Source organism: Nothobranchius furzeri, chromosome 14 (assembly GCF_043380555.1).
Source record: "Nothobranchius furzeri strain GRZ-AD chromosome 14, NfurGRZ-RIMD1, whole genome shotgun sequence".
Classification (NCBI taxonomy): Eukaryota; Metazoa; Chordata; class Actinopteri; order Cyprinodontiformes; family Nothobranchiidae; genus Nothobranchius; species Nothobranchius furzeri.
The window spans coordinates 28,823,291-28,841,611 of NC_091754.1; positions in this window are offsets into that span (position 1 = coordinate 28,823,291).

The window sequence follows — 18,321 nt, forward strand, 5'->3', positions numbered from 1 at the left end:
ACCATCTCTGCTGAGTGTTTTACAGGTGGGTGTGTCTGGAGAGCCCAGCTGTGCCAAATCAGCTCATCAGCGATCAGGGGATTTAAGGAGCAGCTGGACATCTCACCATTGCCAGATGATACTCAGTCTTGGGTAGTTTCTAGCTCTCCTTTTGACCTTCCTAAAACAATTTTAGAATTACTTTGTCTATTTGTTCCTGCCCTTCTGGCAGTTAACCTGCTCTGCCCTCCTGATTCCTCCAGGTTCCAGTCATCTGTTCATCTCCACTCTCTGCTATATCTTTGGAACCATCTACCACATTCCAGTCCTGCTGTTTGCCCCTGATCGCCAGCTCTCCATCACCCCACCTATCCACCTGCAGCTCCTCGGTCTCCCCATCCAGCCAGGTCTGACTAACCCCCCCCCCCCCCCCCCCCCCCCCCCCCACAAAATACCGGATCATTCAGGAAACAGTAAGCCTTCTTATTTTTTCATCATCGTCTCACGTTGCTCCAGACTCTGACCTCTCTTCCTCTCTCAGACCCCACGGATCCCTCCAGTCCTGCAAAAGCTTCGGCTACCTCTCCCATTCAAAATAAATCATTTAAACTTACCTTCTGTCTCTCGGTGCTGATTCTTCATGTCGTGGGTCAAGAAATTACCCTCAAACATGACAACCACGACAGATCGGTACAACGCCCGCATCACTGCAGATGCAAGTGAAACTAATATATGACACAGACTTATTAGATGCAAAATCAGATATTTCAAGCTTTCATTTGTTATAATTGTGATGATTTTGGCTTACAGCTTATGAAAACCCAACATTTAAAATATCAGACAATTAGAATATTGTGAAAAGGTTCAATATTTTAGACTCAAAGTGCCACACTCTGATCAGATAATACTTTAAAACCTGCAAAGAGTTCCTGAGCCTTTAGATCAAGGGTGGGCAATCCTGGTCCTCGAGGACCGCTATCCAGCAGGTTTTAGTTGTTTCTCTGCCTAAACACACCTGGTTTGAATCTACTTGTGATTAACAGGCTGCTGCAGAGCCTGGTGAGCAGCAGAACAGGGGATTCTTCCAGGAATCAGGAGTGTTGGTTAGATTATAAGTTCTGGGAATAGGTTAACAACTAAAACCTGCTGGATAGCAGCTCACGAGGACCAGGATTGGCCACCCTGCTTTAGATTGTCTCTCAGTTGACTTTCTGAAATAAATGGACTTTTGCACCAAATTGTAATTTTTTGAGTTTCTGCTTTATTATCTCAAGTAAAGTAAATAGCTAAAACCACACCGAAATACTTTAGAATGAATTTCAATAAATTATCTTTCTTTTTGTTTCAATTGAACTTTTGGTCTGTCCTAAACAGCACAATGAATGACCTCAGCTTGCAGAAATAGATTGCTTTTCATCAACTTTTAGAGTTAGCGACTAGTTTAAGGTGGATAAGACCAAAGTGATCTTAAAATAATTTTTTCCTTAAAAATGTTAATTTCTATAAAGATGATTTTGGTAAATTGGTCCGTGCTTGCATAAGGCATGGAATAAACTTGTTTTTTAATGATGCATGTTTAAAATGGCTGAGTCTTGAGTGTTGTTGGTGCGCGTCCCCGGAAATTAACCTGAAACATTTGCACACTGTAGTATATGGGTAACCAGTAGGCGTAGATGACAAAACGAGCAAGACACATTCACCATGGTCACTCCATCTCAGGTTTAGAGGTATTTCATACGATCTGACACTGCTGGTGCCTTTTTTTCTGCCATGATCACAAGATTAACCAGTTATCTTCTATTGTTTTCTATTGACACCATGTTAGTTTTGGTTGTACCGGAACTCTCTATTGTGCCCCCAGTGGCACAGTCCAGTACTGCATGCAGTGCAGCAGCAAGTACGTGAACAAGGACTGCACCAGCGCGAGTGTAAAAAGCACTTTAGACCACACTCAGTCATTCACCCATTCATACACCCATTCACACACATGAATTCATAAAGAATTACACTGCAGTGAATTTAGCACCTAATGAGATTAATCTTTTTTATTTTTTTTACAAATGCAAGTAGCAACAGCAGCTAGCTATATACATTTTGGTTCAGCCTAATATTTTCCTGCAGGTAATTCTGCCAGAATAAAATTAATTTGACGGTGCAAAGATTTATAAACAGAGATATCTACAACAGGTAGAAAAATGAATAGCTTAAAACCTTTTAACACATCCCCTTTAAAAAAAAAACCTTTTCAACAATAAAACTACATTAAATTACTACAGACTGAAATGTGAAGAAATTAGTTCTCAATCATGTTTTCAATCCTTTTACTTCTTTTTTAGCAGGTTTAAATGCAGGTGCTAAACACACACACACACACACACACACACACACACACACACACACACACACACACACACACACACACACACACACACACACACACACACACACACACGTGTGCTGTGTGTAAATTGGTGGGCATGCAGAAGCTGCCTGAAAGAGTGGTGGGTCAGATCAGTAGCAGAGGCCCGGGCTGACCTCTAGTGAGTGTGTAGATTTATTCTAATCAGTACTCTGCTTCTGACAGGTTAACTGGCGCCCTCTGACCCACAGAGCTCTCTGGGTGTCACTGTCCTTGTGTTCCCTGTCTGCTTTTATCGGCAGCAAAAGAAAATGTAAATTAAATGCAGCATAAAAATAGATGATGGGAGCTTGTTCCTCTTATCTCTTTATTCACCCCACCTATCGCTCCCTCCTTCCTCTGCTGCATGCTCAAAATGAAGGAAGACGTTTTTTCCATCTCTGCTACCTTGATGTTTTTTTTAACAGCTTGTGCCATAACAGCTGTAGAGATCAGGTAGTTTCCTGAAGCTTGGTGAGGTTCAGTAGATTTGCATGTTGTGGGAGAGCTGCAAACAAATTATGATATGAAATCTTTTCATCCATCACACAGGAGAACAGCAAAAAAGCCTTCTCTGTGTAAAACTGTCTCTCGTGGTTACAAAAGGTAGCGTTAGATCTGTTGTTGTGGCTTTTCAGAGGAGTGGAGGGGGTTCTCAAATTAGACAGCACTGTTATGCCTCCATCAGAGAAATTTTCCAGCAATGCCCCTAAAAGCCCTCAACACTTCATCAGTATTATTGTAATTCTTTTGCTCTAGGTTATTTGGCAGCTGCTGAGCCCCACTGGCAAATCCCATTCGCAATGCCGTCCCTTTCACCGCTGCCATTGATTTTTCTTTTCTCTCCTCTTGCCTCGCCCAATTCATTTCGGATTGCTCGATATGAAACATTTTAATTTCTGCTCGCACCTCCGCTTGGGTAACAGTCAGAGGCTTCCCTTTCCTTCGACTCTATGAAACGTCTCTCTCTTTTTCGTCCCTCCCCAAAACTCTTTAACCAGTCAAAGCGTTGCAGGAAATAGATTTAAAAATTCCCACACATTTTATGCAGCACAAATCAGAGTTTAAAACCAAACTCAGGTTTTTTTTTATTTTTTAGGTCATACAAATATTTAAATGTGAATATGTGCAGGTATTTAATCAGCTGTATTTCCTCAGTAATTGGGCGTGTGCCTGTGTATGTGCAGTGTGATGGAACCTATTAATGTCTGCACACACAGATCTAGCTTAATTAGTCAAATACACCCACTGCTTTGGTCTCTGTAGGATCCATGTAAGGAGAACTCCTTTGCATGTGCCATGCATTTTTTGGGAAGTGTTTATCTTTTTTCTCATTTTTTGAAAAGATGGAATAAAAAAAACTGCACACATGATTAAGGAATTTGGCTTGTTCATTGTAAGTCTGTCTGCACGACTCACCATCTTCCTCCGCTGGATTAAATGGGAAAATGTTGTCGTGAGCGTGTCAGACAAGATCTGTGCCACTTTGCATTTTGCACACTAATTTTGGAGCTGGGATCTTGGCATGACAGACATTTTGGTCTGTGTCATTGATTTGAGATTGAGCTCTGCACTTCTTGTCCTTCACTTAGTGTTAAAATCAATGATGCCTGCTTTTGACCGAGCATTAAAGTCTGCCCACCCTTTGCAACAAAAACACACACCTGCATCCTTGCGCTTCAGTACTTCGACTCCTATTTTAATTCTACTTTAGTGTGTCTGTTTCTCCTTCATTGCTCAACTGTGCCCGCATGAATATTAAAACCTTTACTCTTGTTCCTTATAAAAACTAGTAATGATGCTGAAAACGAAGGGAGTAAAATTATTCACATCATTTTTATTGTATATAAGACAAATATTGTACATGAAATATATAATTATTTTCATTAAACTACAGTCAAACAATTAATTTGTAATATTTAGCACATTAGCGTTTGAGTCAGGCAGCTAGGCTTTGCCCCTCTATGATCATGTTTCTCCACATGCTATGAAGCAGTAAGTGCGTCATCAGCATCCGAACCCACAGATGGATGTAGGGGTGCTGGAGGAGCTGAAATTATATGAGCAGGCAGTAGCAGCAGTGGCTTCTTATTATAGATTATCTATGATTCAATTCTGAAAACTGAAAGGATTTGCTAATTGTGTTTAGTAACCAGGTTAATTATTAGCAAAATAAATAAATTCTATTCTCAACATTTGTTCAGTAAGACACTTTATCAACATTCTATTTGTTATGAAGAAGAAAGTATTTTTACATATCCATTTGACATATGACTACGTTTCAAATGCAGCATATGCATCTACCTCCATTTCCTGCATTAGCAGCTGAAAGAAAATGGAAGGGGAAATAATCTGGTAAGAAAAAGCTACACAGATCTATGTCACTTTATAAAATTAGCATTCATGGACTCACCCATCTAGGCTCACGACTGCAGAAGGCAGCCAAGGAAGAGCAGAATGCGTCTCGGCTAGTAGAAGCTAACCCTTAGCATCATCATCTCCACAAGATGGCAGAACTCATTCAGGCTTGTGTTGTTTTGGGAGATAAAACGTTGCATTTGTTATCCAAGTCAGAAGAACGAATGAAGGCAGCAGAAGAGTTAGGTTGTTGTTAGCCAATCAGAGGCAATGTGTTTGCATATCATGAATACTGACGTGTAAGACACCAAATGCTGCCATGTTCTGCCTCCCACTCCTACATCAAATTTCTACTCCATGAAACAGGAGCGCCAGAGCTTTTTTCACAGAAAATAACTCACATAGCATCCATTCATACCAGAAACCAAAGCACATTTATTGAAATAATGAGTGAATGAGACCATTAAATTCCTGCATACTTTAAAAAAGCAAATAAAACAGAAACAATAACAATACAAATAACTGATTAAACGATTAATGAAGCTGCTAGGACTGAACCTTGAAGGAAGCTTGCATCCTAATAAAAAATGTTGCAAGAATCACACATTTTGCTCTCGTTGTACCTCAACAGGTTCCATTATGTCACATTGTTAGTTTTGTTTGTGCCTGTTGAGGTTACATTTGGCAACAAGAAAGCACATCTAAGGAAACCACAATTTCTCTCATGAAAGCCAAGTCATTATTTCCCACAAACAGGTAACTTGATGTACAGAGGAGGCGACAATAGGTGAGAAAAGTGAAGGCAGGAGATAGGTCAGGTGGATGGAGGCAGAGTGGGAACAAACAAATAAAGAGAACATCTTATACGTGGCTCCCCTGTTGTGCCCTGCTGAATAGACCCAGCACAGATGTCAAAGAACAAGACTCTCAAACACAATGTACACCTATCTGTCACCACAGCACACTGACAAAATATCAGCTTCCAGGTAAATATTATGAATGGCAAAGGGTTAAAGGTGCATGCTGGACCTCTAAGATTTTAATGAAAATCAGTACTGGTGGGCTGCAGGTGCCTGGTCATCGGGGAACATTACCCTTGCTGTAAATGCTCCTAGACCGTACAAAGATCCAGAACCAGGTCTTGTTACTTTGTTTTGCTCCAAATGATTTTGAAACTCTGATTTCCCAGTCCCAGGGTGGACACTCTACCAGTAGGCCACTGAGAAGGTATCTAGCTGCTTATTAAAGCAGTTGTGTTGTAGCTGGGAAAAAATCAAAACACGCTGGACAGTGGCCCTCGAGGACCGGAGTTGAACACCTCTGATGAAAGGATGAATGTTTTGTCTGCACAAAAGTGACCAAACTAACCAGTCAATGCACCCAATAAGTTTAAATTTGATGTTTTTGTTTTGATGGCATGAATCCAAGTTTTTATTTAGGTTTGTTGTTCACGTTTTAGTCAGTATTCTTGGTCTGGGTTAGGGTTGGGGCTTTGTTTGACAAAACAATGGCTGATATGTGCGCAGTTGTTCAGCATACAAGCTAGTCTGCATAAAATAATTCCTCATGTTATAAATGTTTAAAGTGCACATTATATGATTTCATTTGATTATTTTTTTAAACTATATAATTCAAAATCTGATTAGACAAAACCCAGAAAGCTCATTGTCTGGGGCGCCTGTTTGCTCCCTTCACTGACCAAGCAGAACAGCCATTGCTCACTCACTTCATAGTGAAGGCCCTGGGTGGAGCAGACTGGCCTTAGGGCCAACATACACAAACACACCAGCTTGCAAATGCATGAGTAATGTTGGTGGTGTGTGGTGTGCATTGCTAATACCTTCCTTGAACTGTAGGGCATGAAGTCAGAACAAACTATTTAGGGTTTCACCATTATTCTGACTTTAACTGTCATGTTGTGTTCATTCTGTGTTAAAAAACTTAGTATTTTGGTCAGAAAAAACAATTTCATAAAGATTTACCATAAAAATACAGTATTAGTACCTGTGATGGGAATACAAACATTTAAAACAACGATGGTACTAACGTAAGTAATCTCTAATTAAGTATGGTCTTCTTTTGTCATAACGCTGTTTCCGTTACCGATAAGAAATTGCGTGTGTTACTACAATTCAGCAGTGAGGGGTGTTGAAGCCGTCATCAGCTGATCAGGAGCTAAACAAGCAGATGCTTTCATCCAATCGCATCGCAGCCAGTGAGCAACAAGGAAGACGTGATGAATGGTTTACGGTTGCAGACCTGGAGACCCGCAGATTTGATGCTGCAGGCATGAATCTGCAGTTGTACCCTTCTTGACATGACAGACTGGGTCCGCTCAGCTGTTCACCATTCACACGTCCATTCATTAATTCCTCGTAACTACCTTCTATCTTCTTAGATCATCCAACTGTGATCATTTCTGTAGTCCTGCTGTAACACTGATTGTATCAGTCTCATACACCCCTGAGCTCAGAACTACCTGTGTGTCTTTACCGCCCAGCTTCAGCACTTCTGTGTTTGGGTCTGACCCAAGTTCCTTAATTTAAGTCCTCGATCAGAGGACTTTGATTGGCACAATACTGTTTGGTCCAATGGTAGGCCTGCTGAGGCTCCTGTGGAGCGTGGCTCAACCGACATGGAGACCAAAATCAATTTGCTTCTGGTTTTGTCTGTTTAGATTTCTAGACTACTGCAACACAACATAAAAGTTAAATTCAAGTTTTAGAAATGGAATTTTTACGTGTTGTATCACTGCTAAGATTTGAGTAGAGTTTGGCCTTGGTCGATGAGATTGGGGGACTGTGGAGTCAGTGTTGTGCCCGAATGCATTAATTGAACAATCGTTTGGGAATTTGTTTTTTGTGGACGTAAACTGAACTCGTTACTTTTTTGCCTGACGAACGTGAAAGTGAGTGTGTTCATCCTGGCGTGCGTGAATGGGTTTATGAACGCGTTCTTTCACTGTTCTAGCTCCAGATCTCCACGGAGCTTTTCTGGAGATAAAGCCTAGCTAAAACATCCTGTTAACCATAGAGTTTATAAAGAGTAGAACCCGCAAATGCGGCCAAACATAGGCAGTAGCGGTTGGTGCGGCGTCTACTCTTCTACGTCTATGCTGTGTGCAGGAGTCAAAGTTCATTCAGAAAAACTGAACAGGGACTTAACTGAAATATTTATGTACATTTTTTAATGTTTTGCACTTTTAATATTGCACTTTGTGTTTGCTACCTCAGCCTGCTTCCTAAGATTGTTTAATAATTTCCTGTCATGACTCACGAGCCGAAGGTGAGTGCTCTTCCTCAATAAACCATTTTTGAGGCTCTTTTCCACAGGTGAGGAGCGGAGGGGACACCAGCTGAGCTGGATTCGCAATCAGAGGCTCTGGTATAAAGGGAGGATGGAGACACCACTCGACGCTGGATGATTGCTACAGTTTTGGTTAGCCCCTGCCACTTGTATTCGCCTGTTTGCTTGCTTGTGTATTTGTGATTGGATTATTTGGATCTCTGACCTTGGATTGTTTTTGGATTATGACTTTGGATTCGTCTCTGAACCCCTGTCTGCTTTGCCCTGTTTAGGAACCCACTGCCGCGTCCAATACCTTCACCGCTAGAACCCCGGATCTTCAGGACTTTGTCCCATCCTCCTCCACGGCCCCTGCTCTTCCCCTCTCCGCTTCCTCACCCACCTCACTCAACTGGGCCCCTGTCCTTACTCACCTCGGCTCGCCACCTTCCCCGCTGTTCGCGGAACTTGAACTCTGGACTAACGCCTTACGGCACCCTACTCACTGGACTTACTAGTGCATGCTTAGTTCCCATTTTCATAACAAAATACTTTATTTTTACTCACCCCGAGTTGTCGTGTTGATTCTGCATGTCTGGGGTTAGACACCTCCCGCAAGTCATGACATTTCCCATAAAAAACCTGTTCAAATAATGTTTTCCTCATGTTATTGAGAATATACTGTAGCGTAAAAACTGCAGCTGGATATGAGTATGGACTGAACGGGTGCCAACTATTGGAAAATGATTCCATAAGTTATATATATATATATACTGTATATATATATGGAGAGAAAATAACTATAAACTAGTTCGTTTTTGGAACAGTGAACTTAGTTTAAAAAATGTTTAAATTATGAACTAAGAAACAAACTAGTTTTAAAATGTATGAACTGAACTTTGAAATAGTTCGTTTTTTAAACAAACTTTCCAAACACTGTGTGAGGTTGCTGGTTTTACATGATGTTGCATCCAAATGCAGGTGGGGTGTGGAAGTAGCCGGTGCTGCACATTAGCATATTTACCCTGTTGACTGGGCGTTAAAATGCCAAAATTTTGTGCGGTCTATGGCTATTACATCACTCTTATCAGGAAAATGACAAACTGTTTTTTTCCAGTCCCGTATGTACTGTTCCACAAAGGGCTTAGTTTTGAGAGAAATGACAGCAGAAGTGGATCAGTAATCACAACATGCCCTATAGGTTAACAATTGTACATCGCTTTGGATAAAATAAATACACATAAAAATAATCTCCAGCTTGAAACAGGAAGAGCTGAAATGGACAATGCTGGAGTTTACAGCGATCACTTTCTCACAGGTTAGAGATGACTAAATGTTTTGTGGCATTCTATTAAACACTAGCTTACAAACACAGCAGTAGAAATGTTAGGTAAACAGTTTGATACTGTTTTCATTTGTCCTCGCCACAAATAGCTTTCATAGTGTAACCGGATTACAGGATACAATAAGATAATTAAAAGAAAAAATAAACAAATGGGCCAATAATTAGGTTCGGGGAGAATTGGAGGTTGTTTAAGAATGACTGGAGTCACGGGTATAGCATGAAACGGTTTATATACTAAATTTTAATAATAATGGGAAATATAACACATAAAGATAACACACAAAAACAGATGAAAACAATCGACAATAGTAAAATGGTCGGTATGAGATTTGATCATATGAGTCACAAGTCAGCCGGCGTCAAGTCAAATCCCCACGCTTGGGGTGAAAGTCAGAGTCCGGTGGTGCGATTTTTTCCTACCGCACCGTTGAGATTGTTCACAGAAGAGAGCAGTCTGCTCTTCAGTTACTTGAGATGTCCTGGTTCGTTCAGTGGTTAAGGCTCGCCATCTCCCTCGTCAGGAAGAAATCCAGTTCTCGTTCCAAGTGAGTGATCATAGGAGTCGGGATCAAACCCAAGGAAAAAAAAACCCAGCCAACGCGCTCCAACGGTTCCCTCCTACAGAGGATTGGTTCACTCTGTCGTCTCCACACAAATCGCGTTGGTTCCAAGTTCCTAGCTCTTATTAGAAGGAGTCAAGTCCGCCTCTCCCTCTATCTATGCGGCACCCAAATCAGGGTTCTTCACGGCCTCGACCGTTGTTTTTTTTTTCTCTCTCTCTCTCTCTCTAACCGCTCAGTCTTTGCTTTCTGTATCTGCGTGCTGCACAGCCGTTTGTCTCTCCTCTCGCTCAGCTGCGTCGCACGGTTTTATTTCGCGGAGGCGGGACTTATTTCTCTCAGCCAATGAAATTTCAGATTCCCACCTGGACCAATAGTATACAGCTTTCCTCTTCTGTTTCTGTTAGTGATGTTCAAGATTCTTGTTTTAACCGATGTTTAATATTAAACTCGTTATTTTAGTTATTCACCCTTCCAATAATTCATTATGAAATTATCTATTAGTTAATTAGATATCTATTAATTAGTATTGTTAATTTCCTTAATTTATATTTTATATTTTATCTAAATTGAGGATGGATCATATTAGTAAGCCTATTAGTTAATACCTCATTAAGGTTCTAGCTTCTGGGTTACAATAGTTTTAATGTTTTTAGCAGTTAGCTTAGTGTTGTAACGTGGCATTTATAACTTATAAAAATCTAACATTTTTCTGTTTTAGTTTTGTTTTAAACAACACTAGAGTTGGGGCAGATCGGAGGTCATGGGAAGCTGATTCCATATGTGAGCAGCATACTAACTAAATGCATCTCCACCAAGTTTGGTTCTGATCCGAGGTTCTACCAGCTGATTGTTACCTAAGGATCTCAGAGCCCTATTGGGTGTATATACAGGAATGAGATCGGACAAGTATCATGGTCTCCTGCCATTGAGTGATTTATAAACTAGTAGGAGCACTTTCAAATCTATTCTGTAGTTTACTGGCGACCAGGATAGGGATCTAAGAACAAGAGTGATGTAGCCTAGTGAACTAGAACAATTTCTTGCTTTGCAAAGTTTGGTCTAGGCACGCTCCATTGGAACCTCCGCAACTCCTACCAGGACTCTGGCTAGCCAATCACAGCTCTCTAGAGGGGTTTCAAACACATAAAGAGCTGTGATTGGTCCATAATGGTGGGCCAATCATAGTGCTCTATCTGCTTAGTGAACAAATCACAGAGCTTTATCCGCTTTGTGGCCCAATCAGGGCACTCTATATGCCTGGTGGGTGGGATGATGCAACAGAGTGAAACAAGAGTATGTCACATTCATTGTCCAGTGGAATGCAGAGATCATTTGAAAGACAACGGTAGAACCCGCCCCACAACCGCGAGCCATCAATGGAGCATGGCCAGACTAAATAATACATTTATTTAGTCTGGCTTGCCAGGCTAAGAGTGATGAGCTCCGTTCTCTTAGTTCTTGTTAAGGCTCCAGCAGCAGCATTCTGAACAAGCTGCAGTTGCTTCACAGCTTAAAAAAGACCAGTTAGGAGACCACTGCAGTAGTCCAGCTGACTAAAAATAAAAGCATGCGTAGGTTTCTCTAAGTCTGGTCTGGATATGAGACCTCTGACTCTTGATATTTGATGAAGGTGACAAACATGTTTACAGCCTGGTTAAAAAAAACATTTTAGGTTTAATAGATCTAATTTGCATTCATCACAACTCTGAGGGGGGGAATTTTTTGTAACTCTTCTGTTTAAGTGTAATTAAATGTTTTAAATTCTGAATAATTAGTGAGCATCAGACACGCGTGACTTCAGAGCTAGCTCAACGGAACGGCCTCAGCCTGGGCCTCACGTTAGATGTTCGGCCATTTCGACAGTCTGAACTTTAGCTGTGTCCTCTGTGTGTTTGTGTTTGGTTGTTAATCATGGAATCATTTGGACACAGAGGGCAAGCTGTGGTTATTGAGTGCACTATCAGATAATAATAATATATAAGTTTTATAAAAGCGTTTTCACAACAACTCAAAAACGCTGATCATCCAAGCAGTTTCTGCTTCGTTTTTACCAGTAAGTAAAATTACATTTCGGCACTTTATTTTGCTGGTTGAATGGGGGGAATTCTGTGTCTTTTAACTGCTTGGTCAAACATGTTATTGGGGCTGCTGGCTGGATAAGAAGCTTGAGCGGGTGCCCGTCTTCTCCTCTCTCCTGAACAGTTGTTAGAGCAGGCGGGGGGCGGTTCTCGATTGCCAGGGCAGCCGGGACGCACGGACAAGCTCCGATGCGAGGCTGTAGTCATGCTGGTCACTTGTGGATCTCTGAGGTAGACCACAGAAACACTGCAGCTCTTTTAGTTGCTTCACTTTTTTGAAATCGCGTCTGTGCCAGCTCATTTAAAGTAAAATCGCTTTCATCCTTCGTGCTGTGTTTTGTAGTGAAGCAACACATTTCCTGCCACCCCCCCCCCCACCCCCCCACCCCACCCCACCCCATTTGAGATTTGCGTGACTGCAGAGTGACATGAGCAAAACCCAGAAATACGATTACGGGGGTGGGCATTTGTTTTGGTGCAAGTTCTTTCAACCCACACACGTTCACACAGTTTGTCCTCAGTCGGTGCTCTTTTCTCCTTTCTCACAATCATTTGGTGATCTCTCAGAGTGACACTTTTCCATAGAGGACAATGGCGGCTGAAATGGATTACGATTGTGAAAGATAGGTCATGGGTTGGCACCACACCTACACTGTTCAGCATTAATTTGGCAAGGCTCACCCCAGGAGGCTCTCTGTCCTTTCTGCCTACACAAGAGTAGGCAGAAAGGTTATTTTCTTTGAGCCACTTTTCCCTCTATACTACACTGTGCCTTCATACAACACCTGACATTTTATTTGCTTTTTCTACTCAAAGCCTTCAATAATCTGCTCTGCAATTGCAAATATTTGAAACCACCTAAGGCTTTTTTGCTCTTATGAGGTAATTCAAGTGTGAAGGGTTGATATGGTCAGATAATCAGCATTAATTAGATGGAATCACAAAAAGAGATACCGTTTTCCTCCCCCGCATCAGATAATTAGTTGCAGTTTTAGATATTTGATAGCAGTTTGGCCATTAATATTTCATGCTTGCTAAATTCATAAAACATCATCTTGACCCCAGCAAGTAACATTTGATATTACATCTAAGGCCCAGAGCTGAGATGTTTGCCAGAATCCCATCAAATGAAATTTCTAAAAATACTGACTAGCATGTTCTCCCTCAAAGGCTCTCAGTGGCCTTTTAAGAACGACTGGAGGAGAAGTCCCCCGCTATCTATTTTCTTTGGCGCCACAGCTCTTTTCTGAACGGTTTTCATTTGATTCCTTGCCTCTGCTTTTCCCCCATCCCTCTGCTTCACTTCCAACTCTTCTCATGTTGTCAATTTCATTTAATCTAAAGGATTTAAAGCAACCAGTATCTTTTAATGTCTGTTGGAAGGGCACTTGTAACACATCAGATTTATTTTCACCTTTCTGCTGGGATTTTAAAAGGGTGAAATAAAGATCAATTATTTGCAGAATCTGAACTTTCATTAAAATCACTTTTCTCTGCCTGTGTCCTTGCGTTGTTTTAAGTGGGCCATCTGTCTAAACATCTCTCAGGGTCCTTTTTCCTTTTTTTGTGATCATTTCCTCGCCTTATTCATGAACCCTAGGAGTCCAGCTTTGTAGTGGTGTTGGAGCTGGAGCAGCCTACCCCCACTGAATACAGCTCTGGGCCTAAGCTTGCACCAGACCCTCCCCTTTGCCTCCCCTCCACCTCTCCCCATAAGGGCTTGGAGAATATCTGAACTTGTCACACAAAATGTACCCACCTTATTGTGATCAGTTATCCTCTGCCCCTCTTCCCTTCTTAAACCCACCTACTGTTTCAGTCCCCCCGTCTTGTTCACAGCCTTCCCTCCTTCCCCGCATCACCTCCTTATTGCAGATTTGTATGCAAGATGTGACCTGGGTGCCTACAAAGCACTGCACATTATTCTTGATCATTCCTCTGCCCCCCATGAAGCTAGTTATGAGAAGAGATCCCTTAATGACGCTCTAACTATTAACAGTGGCTTGTGTCCCAATGTCTGCCCTATTCTAACCGACCGTTAAATATAGAAACTGGGGAGTCTAGGGTGGCAAAATATGCAGAAAGGTCTGTCTGATCAGCCCTAACACCAGAAACAACCTGATTGTTGACATTGAATAAAATACTTTAAAAGAAGAACAAGATGGAAGCTGATGATGCATTTTTTGGTTAAAAAGTTTGAAAGTCTAAGGTTAGTCTTGATTGCCATCCATTGTCACCGTGCCAGTATTGTGTCTGCATGTAGTCCATCCAATACCCATACATGCCTCTTCAATCCCACCCCAAGCTCATCTCTCTGTCTGCAGAAGACAAGTCACAGCACCAGTCTGGCTTGGAGCCAATGCGGGAGCTCTGAGAGTCCCTCTGCCAAGCCGGGATTACACCGAGATGTTAATCTTTAGAGAGCACACTAAAAACATTATCATACTGTCCATAGTTTAACTGACCTGACATATTTCAGTAGCAGCAAACCTCCCACCTACAAGATGCCCTTTGTTTATTTATGTATTAAGCTATTTATGCATCTGAGTCAAATAAACACACAAAAAGCAACATCCACTTGAAAATCAATAGCCTATTTTGGGTGGAGTTTGGTGATGAAGAATGCCCTTTGAATTCCATTCTCTTTTGTTACTTTATTGTTTCAGCTTATTGTGTCATAAGTAATTCTAGCTGACTTCAAAGGAGTTTGGGGCCGTAACTGTAGGGTAGTGGGAAGCACTGTGGATGTCAGGCAATGAGAACGACCTCTCTGATGGGAACAAATGAAATGACTCTTGTGAGAATAGCAAGTTTGTTTGTTTGTTCCATTTTTTTTATTCACATTTTGATGTGACCTAAATTTGGCAAATATAACTTTATAACACAGGAACCTGATTCCAAACCTGACCTCCCAATGGTTATCCAGTGAAATGGGTTTGCTTAAATACGGGGCTGAAATTTAATGGGTTTTGTAGAGTTGAGTGGGAGATACCAAAATGGCAAAGGGACCACCACAGACATAGATCGGGTTACTGGTTTTTGTCTTTTATCCTAATAAACCAAAGCAATATTTCAGAATTACAGATAATCGTAGCTTTTCAATTTTGGCTAATTTAATTTCTGAGAGAAGTGTGTAGGAGAAAGGACGACTGTAACCAGTTCACTTAGGGCATACGTATGCTTTTACATCCCTACAGTAAAGCATGGAAACTTTCAAATTTAAATGATGTATTGAGTTGATTTTCTTAATCTATCATTTCTGCATGTGCCAGCATGTTAGAGGACTTACCATTTCTTCATTCTCCCAATAGAATAATTGTGTTTGAGGTGCAGAAAGCAGGAGCCAACATCATTTTCGATTATCTAAAAAGAGCCAAATAGTTGCCAGCCCATGGCTAAACTATTATTTGTAATGTTTCTACTGATATAAGCAATGATGTACTTCTGCCACTGTGGTCACAACATGAGTGAATTGTAGTGGCAACATAACCCAGATACCATTTTTACAGGCACTGAGTCGCATTAACCTAACTGCAAATTTACTCCCAAACACTGAAAATTCTGCCTCTGTATGAGAAGTTGTGCAGAGATGTGCAACACTACACAAACAATCATGAGCATTTTCCACTTATCTGCTCTACTTTTAATTTATTGTAATAGTTTTAGTAAAATTTTATTATTTGTATTGTTTTAGGTTAAGCTAAGTCACACGAATGTCGTAAAAGATGAGCTGGATTTATTAAAAGAACCTAAATTCAGAAGAGGCGGGATTAGGATGAAGAACTTTAAGCCAAAAATATTCTAAAGCGAAACAATGACAATAAGCAACAGTGAAAAGGAAATAGATCTGACAGTGAAAACAGCAAAATGACTAGGGATGGACAATATGTCAACATCAATATCAGTATCGGCCGATGTTAGTCATTTTTTAACATATTGGTATCAGTTCAATAAGTAAGACTGGGCCGATATTAACAACCAATATTTGTTGCATCTCGTCTCCATTTGTTTGCCTGTTTCAGAGGGTGAGGGGGGTGATGTGTAATTGTTTAGTCGCGTGAACACTGAATGAAATCATCTCAGAAGCGTAAATGTGTGTGTTGTGTGTACATAACGTATTAGCTTTGATCATTTTTATTCTGTACAAAATTTGCTGATTTTAGAAGCATTAATGTCAGTATATCGGTATCGGCAAATATTGATTATCAGCCATAACAGTGATCTTATCGGACATCGGTGTCGGACAGAAATTTCATATCGGTGCATTACTAAAAATGACTTATTAAATCAAACATAATGACAAAAGATGACTGGAGGAACAGGCTTGCTTACAGACAATTCGCTGTTTGAATCAAATACATCTGGACTTTATCTGTTGTTTGATGAAGATGTTTTGCCTCTGATTCAAAAGGCTTCTTCATTTCTGATTGTTTTATCCTGGACAAGCCCCCACTAATGTTAGTAAGTCAGTAAATTTTATGTATATAGCATTCATCACTGTCATGTTCTGCATCTCCCTCATGTGTCCCCTTGTGCTCTGTGTGTCCCTATGCGTCCCCAGCCCACTCAGGTTCTCCTCACGTGTCTCCTTGTGTTCCCCAGTTCCCTCTAGGCTTCCCTCATGTTTCCTCCTAGTCACTCCCTTGTAGTTCCTATTTGTTTGCATTAGTCCTTCTCACCCTTCTAGTCATTAGCTGTTTATCTTTGCCCTTAGTCTTTAGGTTTAGTTATTTAGTGTTTTATAGGTTATGGTTTATCTCCCCCTCTGCTTGTTCTTTCCCCATTTGGTTTATTGATGGCACCTGTCTCCCCTCTAGTCCTCACTCCTCACACCTGTCACCTGTTCCCCTGATTGCTTTCCTCTGTGTTTAAAAACCCTGTCTTGTCCCTCAGTGTTTGTTGGTCCATTGTATGTGTCAGCGTTGTTCTGTCCCTCTCGAGTTTCTCCAAGTCCGTGCTCATAAGTGAGCTTTTGTTTCGTTGCTGATCGTTCAGTGTGTTTTTTGAGATTTATTCTGGTTTTTGTGCTTTTGGACTTTTGGTGCATCATCCTTTAAATAAAGGAATTATTCTCTTTAATTACTCCTGCCTCGAGTCGTTCTGAGAATTCCGCATCTTGGGTACAGAACTCCTGCTCTCAACGTGACAATCACAGACATAGAATCACAAAGTGCTTCACATAGGTCAAAACAAAATAAAACAAAGTCATAAAATCATAATGTTCTTAAAACATAAGTAGATTAACATCAGAAAAATAAAGTTAAATTTTTTTTAAAATACCATAAAACAGATGAAAGACAATTACAAACTTGAGTTAAAAATAAGAAAACAATACATTTATGTAAAAGCAGTTTTAAATAAAAGGGTCTTAAGCAGTTTTTTAAAAGTGTCCAGACTGTCAACGCTACGTAAGAATGAAGAAAGTTCATTCCAAAGTCGGGTGCAACAGTCTGGAAGAAGTGATCACCTCGACTTTGATATCTGGTCTTTGGAACTTCTAGAAGGTTCTGGTGTGTGAACCTGAGGTCTCGAGTTGGAGCATAAGTCTTTAACAGTTTGGTAATATAGGGAGGAGCTTGACCATGTAGAGCCCTGCAAGTTATACTCAGGATACTCTAAAGTTAACGGGTAACCAGTGCAGAGCAGTGGCGGCTCCAGATTTTTTTTTTCTGCAGGTGCTATGCATAGCACCTGCAGTACCGTCATGAAGGAGCTAGTCTTTATATTGAGGGTGCTATGAAGGAAGTGGTCATGCGTACCTATTGTTCTCTAAAACACCTTCAACGCTAGAAGATACACATGCGTGCACAAAACCTCAACAACACCTGAAACAATCATTAATATACATCATAAGCATATGAACAATCGCTGACTTTTCCATGAAATCATAAACACATACAGCCACACAGAAAACCATCTATAGTGTTGCAAGGTTAGCTAACAATAGTGTTAGCATATCCAGCGGCAAAACCCTCAACTTCATGGTGTGTTCTTACTGTGTTTAGTTTCTAATTCCATTTTTGGTTCTTCTTAAAACACAGGAAAGGCTTTTCTTTACCTTGCTGACGTATGTTTTGTTTGTGGCTGCAAGCATCCTCAGAGCTGACGCTGATGGTGGCATCACTTCCTACTCCGTTTATCCGCGGTCAGCAGAGGACGTTGTCGCCCTCCCCCCTTTCCGATGATGCAGTCCTATGCACAATCCAATGAGTAAACTCCATCGTCCCTGTTCATGGTCCCACATCCACGTCTCCTTATCTCTGTAGCTTTTTTTTCTCCATCTTTTGTATTTCTGTTGTTCGGTGTTTATGATCC